This window comes from Capsicum annuum, chromosome 1 (assembly GCF_002878395.1).
Source record: "Capsicum annuum cultivar UCD-10X-F1 chromosome 1, UCD10Xv1.1, whole genome shotgun sequence".
Lineage (NCBI taxonomy): Eukaryota > Viridiplantae > Streptophyta > Magnoliopsida > Solanales > Solanaceae > Capsicum > Capsicum annuum.
Window position 1 is genome coordinate 245,868,386 of NC_061111.1, and position 6,768 is coordinate 245,875,153.

A 6,768-nucleotide genomic window follows, 5' to 3' on the forward strand; every position below is an offset into this window, starting at 1 on the left:
TAATAATACTGAAATAAATGTGGAATTAGGCTAAAATGCCAAAAGGTTCAAAATCTAAAATACTGACAAAATATAATATCTGAAATAACAATCAGTAAAACTGAATACTATCTGAAAATCTAGTCTGAAAGACTTTAATCTGAACTGTCTGGAAGTGGAGTTGATGGGAAAAGCCCCCAACTAACTCCAACAACTAAAATACTGAAACTACTGAAATGATGAAATAAAAGCATATCCTCGATAGATGAGGACTCACTACTAAATCCGCGACTACTGACTAAATCTGTCTAAGTGCGGTCAGAAACCTGAGCATCTGAACCTATGATATGAGATATCATATGCAAAGAAAGAGTATGCATCAGTACGTGGAATGTACTGGTATGCTAGATGAGGTAAGGCTGAATGCAAGGGCTCATATGCATGAAAAGTAACTGACTGAATGATATAGAGTAACCGAATATGAGAGTACATAGATAACTGAAACTACTATAAATACTGAGTGTATATGTATACTATAACTGAGCTTCTCTGAAGCTAAGTACTGAGTTCTGATAACAGAGTAATTGATATCTGAAGTTACTGATAACTGAATGACTGATACTGAGTGACTGTGTCTGACAGTCCTGATTCTATAGAACTAAACTGAATTCTAAACTGAGACTAAAACTGAGACTGTGGGAGGTAATCATCTAATCGACATACCCTAAATCTGAGCTGACAGGGGGTCCAACCTGTGACCCTAGTTGAAAGGGTACTAATACCGTGCCACGGGTACTAACACTATAAAACCACGATGCCAAGCCTAACTGACGGGTGACACCTGGGCGGAGCCAAGCCTAATCTAACGGGTGACCCTTAGGAGGTAGTCAAGCCTAGTCTGACGAGTGACTCCTCATCCTGCGCTGGCTATGCAGTTTTGGATTACAAGGATTGCTACTAACAACTCTGCCTATCTGGCGGGGAAACCGCCATCCCTACACTCGCTCGGTGCTAAATCCTACTCCTAACTGAAAAACGTTGAACTGATTATACTAAATTGGACTGGGCTGATACTGAGTCTACTGATTTTTCCTGAGTTCTGTGACTGACTGAGTTCTACTGAGTTCTATAACTGACTGAGAGTACTAGGGATCGTAACATGACTGAGATTCCGTGACTGATGCTGGCTCTAGGTAAACAGCTTAATTATCGAGTATTAAATACCCCCAAGACTCGATAGCATAAAAGAAAGGCATCACATGATCTTGCAAAGCATAACAATGTACACATGTTCATATTTTATCTATAGAGACATTTTATCAAACACTTGTAAGGCCTAAGCTTGTTCATATACTAACATATCAGGAATTCACTACTTTATTCACATGGACATTCTATCAATCACTTGGGGAGCACAACTTCATGCACATAATCATGGATAACATATAAATATGGCAACTACAATGCCCAACTTACAATTCCATGACTTTAGCATGCAATTCCTATAATTCCTCATAAAATACTAATCTAATTTCATGAATCATATAAAAATCATAGATTAAAACTCAATTAACATCATAGATACATTAATCACATTGTAAATTCAAGGGTTTATGAAGATAATCACATATTCATCACACATGCTATTCAATTTCATGAAACTTGCACTTAAATCTTGGATTGAAAGCCAACTAATATCATGAACATGAATTCAATCTAATTCAGATATGGAAATCATAAATCTGAAATCTTTTATATTTAAAAAGGGATTCTTGGACTCTATAGGTGAAAGGAACCCATAGATGAACACCTAACATACCCGAGAAGAAGAGTTCTTGAAGGTTCTTGGAGAGATTCTTGAGGACTGACCTTGATTCTTGAACTAGGGTTTTTGCCTCTTGAGAGAGAATGATTTAATTTGGGGAAAAGTTGAAAGAATAATGGTGTAACTAGGTTTATTAGGGTTAAATTTCGTGTTAAAGGCGGACTAGGGTCGTGAAAAAAAGACTCAAATACTCCTGGAATGATTTAAAAACTCGGAACTTAAAACTAGAAATTAACTAAAAAATCCCGATTTGGGCCCTTAGCGCGACGCGGCGCTATCGCGTCATGTCACTGGAAAGTGGACAACAAGGAATTGGACCATCAATGCAACGTGGTGGAATCGCGTTACCCCTTGGATGCGACCTGGAAGTTCACGCGGCGCGGTGGAATCGCATTGGTGCACTGGAAATTGACAAATGTGAAAATAAGCTATGGCGCGACGCGTCGGTACCGCGGTACCTCACTGGAAAGTGACAATTGTCATTTTGGCATACTCCGCGACGCGCTACTGGCTTGAATGACGGTGTTTAACGACTAAAACTTAAAATTTTCATAACTTCTTACCCGGTTATCGGATTTAGGCGAATTTTATATCGTTGGAAATCTAATTCAATTTCATACGCATTGACCGGCTCTAAACTGAAAAATAATGAGTATTTTGAAATTTTTATTTACGAATACTCATGCACTGGGACTTAGATTATGATAGGGAAATACGGGGTGTTACAAATTTTTCCTTCAATACTTCCCAACTTCTCTCTACTCGAATATTGTAAGGGTTCTTTGAATAGTTGTAACTTTCTCCATACTCTATACACAACTGTACCGAATATGTGCCTTGACCAGATACTCTGTTCTATAGGTAGGAACCTATCCTCACCAGCCAGGGCATTAATGAAGCGAAAAGGCTTTTTGGGTTGTGTACCTCCTACTACAGTATAAAGCATTATAGGTGAATGATCCGAAAAGTAGTTATCGAGAAATTGAGTGACACCTCCATAATTCATCAACTAAAGATCATTACATAAAGCTTTATCAATTTTACTCCATATGTACTTTTTCGTCCCGGTGAATTATCGATCAATCACTTTCATATCCACTATATTTACTCATTCAAAGGCATCCTGAAAGTCCCTAGTTTCTTTATCAGTAACAGGCTGGCCACCTCTATCATGACTATGTAATGTGCATTAAATTCACCACACAAACACCACAGAATAGTTATAGTTGAACCAAGTCTAATAATGTCGTCCAGTAATTTTATTCTTTCCTCTATGTTATTGCGCCTATAGACAAAGTAAGAGCACAAGAAAAATTAGAGTACATGTCCTTAAGTAGACAATGAATATATTGACCGTGACACTCTTGTTATATTATTTGAACTGCTTTCTCCTTCTAAATTATCCAAATACTGTCATGACCCAATTTCTTAGGTCATGATAGCGCCTACTATAACCCCTGTAGGCAAGCCAAACCCATATTCCAGAATGGATAGTAACAGACTAGCGAATATAATAAGGAAAGAATGTGGAATAATATATAACAAAAGTTCAAATACATGAATAAATCCCAAAATCTGGTGGTATCAGTACAAGAACTTCTAATATAATAAGAGTAGAAAAGTGGAAAAGCTAAAAAAAATTATATTGATATAACTTATCTCCGAATACAATATAGAGACTAGTCTATACATAAGAGGAAAGAAAGTAATACTCCGAATGCCGGGAGCTAACTCTGTATCTTTGAACCATGGCTGCTCCGCACGACACACACATCAACGGCGATAACCTGTACTATAATTTGTAAGCCGCAGAAGTATAGTATGAGTACCAAACGAATGGTACTCAGTAGGCAACTCCCAACTGAGCTCCAAAGATAAAGCAGATATATACAACATATAAACAGAATGGAAACTACACCCAAGAGTCAAGAAATCATATAACAAACCAATGAGATGGTAAGAACTATCATGTTCATATCCAATAGATCAACAAAATAAGGCTAAGTAAGTAATAAGGGTGCCCTATCTTATTCCAGACATACTTAGGAATCTCAACACTATACCGTATTTCTCTAGCCAATATATGAATAAAAAATGAAAGAAGAATACATAATAATATACAATGCTAAGGAATGAATATACAATCTGAACAAATGAAGGAAGGGATATACAGTAATACCATAGCTACATATATCTATATATATGTGTGTGTGTATAGATACAAGGTCATCTCAAAGCACAACCTAGATCATCATATCTTCATTGTAAGGCATCATTAAAATCCTATCAAGATTTAATACTATCATGCTCAGGGTTTCTAATCCACATAGGTAGACATAAAGTAATCATGCATAATAATGAAATCGTAATATAGAAGAGACCGAAAACTTACCTCAAATCTCAATTTCTGAATCAATAACCAATCTATTATAAACTAGCCATAATAATGATCATAACAATGATAATAATAATATCAATAATGACGCGAGTAATCGGCTATTATGGACAATCAAATACCTAACCGAGCCTATATGTTTCCTCCCCCACCGCCCCAGGCTCGAAAAGCTCAATCAGCTCACAACAATACAAGACACAGTCATCACTTATATTTATGCAACCATCCCATACCGGCTGATAAACATAGGCACATACTGGTGATAGACGATACGCATGCAAGAATGAATCCAATGTACATAATCAATATCAAAACCATCATCTGGACTCGAACCTGGTATATGTATCATCATCTCAACATCATTTGTCCTTGTCAGGTATTAATATCATCATCACAATATCCTCCTGCCTTGCCGAGTATCAATGTCATCATCACGATCTTTGGCCATGCTGGGTATCTATATCATCATAACCATCAATACATGTGTGTGTGTGTGTGTGTGTGTATATATATATATATATATAATAGGTGCACAGACTCATGCAATGGCTAAAAAAGTGTAAATCCGTAAGTTTGTTACTCGAAATGATCTTCAGTACTAAATCATTGTAAAAATGTAGAAAGGATCAGAATTTCTCACGACCGTTGTAAATAATAGTGTCAAGTCATGGACCAAAATTTGTCGCGGTAAAATCTTTAAACAATATTTTTAACCTCTATTATATGTATAAATTTTCCATTTGATAGGCAATTAATATATAAAGAAATCCATTGTTATGGTGAAAGGTGGTTTTTCACCCTTATTTAGGAACAACAGTGTTAAGGTCGTATTTTAGCTAGGATCACATCAATGCCGATACAATAATCATAAATGTATTGAATCTATGCATGCCATCACCAGTATTCAGTAAATGCAATCATAAGCAACATAAATATATATATATATATATGTATGTATCTATATTCTACAACCGTATTCTCTACAAGGATAAATACTTCCAGGATATCCAACCAATATCATAACACGATATTTGGCCAAATAATATGTCTGGAATAATCACAACATTGTACTCATGGCCTTAGGACTAATTATAAAAGACAAGTCCCGCAAATGCTAAAGTAAAATGCGAGCGCCCACGAGGGCTAAAGTAAATGACAAGGCCCACAAGGGTTAAAGTAAAAGAGAAGTGAGGAAGAGCATACCTTCATAACCCATCATTCGTCGTCAAGGATAATTTATCCATAGATATATGAATGCATATAACATGAATATTATAATGCATTATCGGATTCAACATGGTTAGTTGCATAGCTTCTCATGTAGTCAATAAATATGCCTTCTAGAGCCCTTAGTATCATGACTCACAATATTAGCAACAAGAGGGCTTTCTAGCCTAATCACTAGTTTGGTTACTAGGAAATCTATAACATTAGTAATATCATAGTCCAAAGTTCAAAATAGTAGTCTAGTCAATAATTTAAGTGTTAACATAGTCATGGGCTTAATTAATAGTACAATCCATAGCTATACATAGCATTAACGATAATGTAGTCAACAATCATATACATCACCTCAAATTTCATCACTATAACTCATTTACTACAGTTAGCCAACATGCTCCCAAGGCCATTCTCTAAGCATTTAACAAGCGTCTAAGGTCTTCAATGGAAAAATACGAATCTAGGATTAAGGTGGGTCAAGATCCCACTTTTAATCCTCAATTTCCATAATTAGGTAAACTATGTCCCAAACTAGGCTAAGGTATCTAGTTTAACCTCTAGATGTCAAGTAAGCCATAACCAATCCTAAGATATGAACTTAGCCTAGAAACATGGGCATATAAGCCAACACTACCCAAATTATGGTTTCAAGATCACTAGAATATCCCAACTAAGGTTAAGCATACTAACCATGATTCCAACTCATAAACCACATCCCAAACCTAGCATACTATCATATCCATGCTACAAATTAGCTTAACCTAGGAAAAAGGCAATAGTATTCTAAAAGGGTCATAAACATTTCACCTTACGGGTCCAAAATCATTATCTAATTCCCCAAACATCAATAATCAATAGTAAGTTGTTTTATTCATAATCAAGCGTAACATCCATATTCACATGTCATACATAACACACATCATCTTCAAAGAAATGTAGATAAAAGCCTATCTCAAAGTCAAACCGCAAAACTTACATCATTCACAACATGCTCGTCTTCACTTCACAATCCCCAAAATGCCATCATGCTATCAAAAATATAATTTACTCATTAATACAAGTCAAACGTTACCCATATTGCACTATTGTGCTTTGATTCCAAAAACGACATCAAAAACCTCAAATTAGTCTCACTTATGAAAAACACATTTCTGAGGCCAACCCAATACTCACACATCATCAAGAAATCATAATCCTCAAAAAATGGGTGCAAACAAAGCTAATTTGGGGATAAAATAAAGCCCTAAGTAAATTTGGAGTTTTGCGTCAACAACTAAGAAATTCATCAAAAACGTGATGAAATCTTCCCTTAATTCAATTGATGATCGCGATAATAGATGATAATCAA

The 6,768-nt window shown here is 35.8% G+C and overlaps 1 long non-coding RNA gene across 1 annotated transcript; it reads right to left on the reverse strand.

Annotated features, from left to right (window-relative positions):
* Positions 1-3,319: 3,319 nt before the first annotated feature.
* LOC124897144 lies at positions 3,320-6,738 on the reverse strand. The gene is made up of 3 exons (XR_007053788.1): positions 6,397-6,738; positions 4,533-4,656; positions 3,320-3,591 (listed from the first exon to the last, which is right to left on the reverse strand). It is a non-coding gene; the product is annotated as an uncharacterized LOC124897144 (long non-coding RNA).
* Positions 6,739-6,768: the final 30 nt, after the last annotated feature.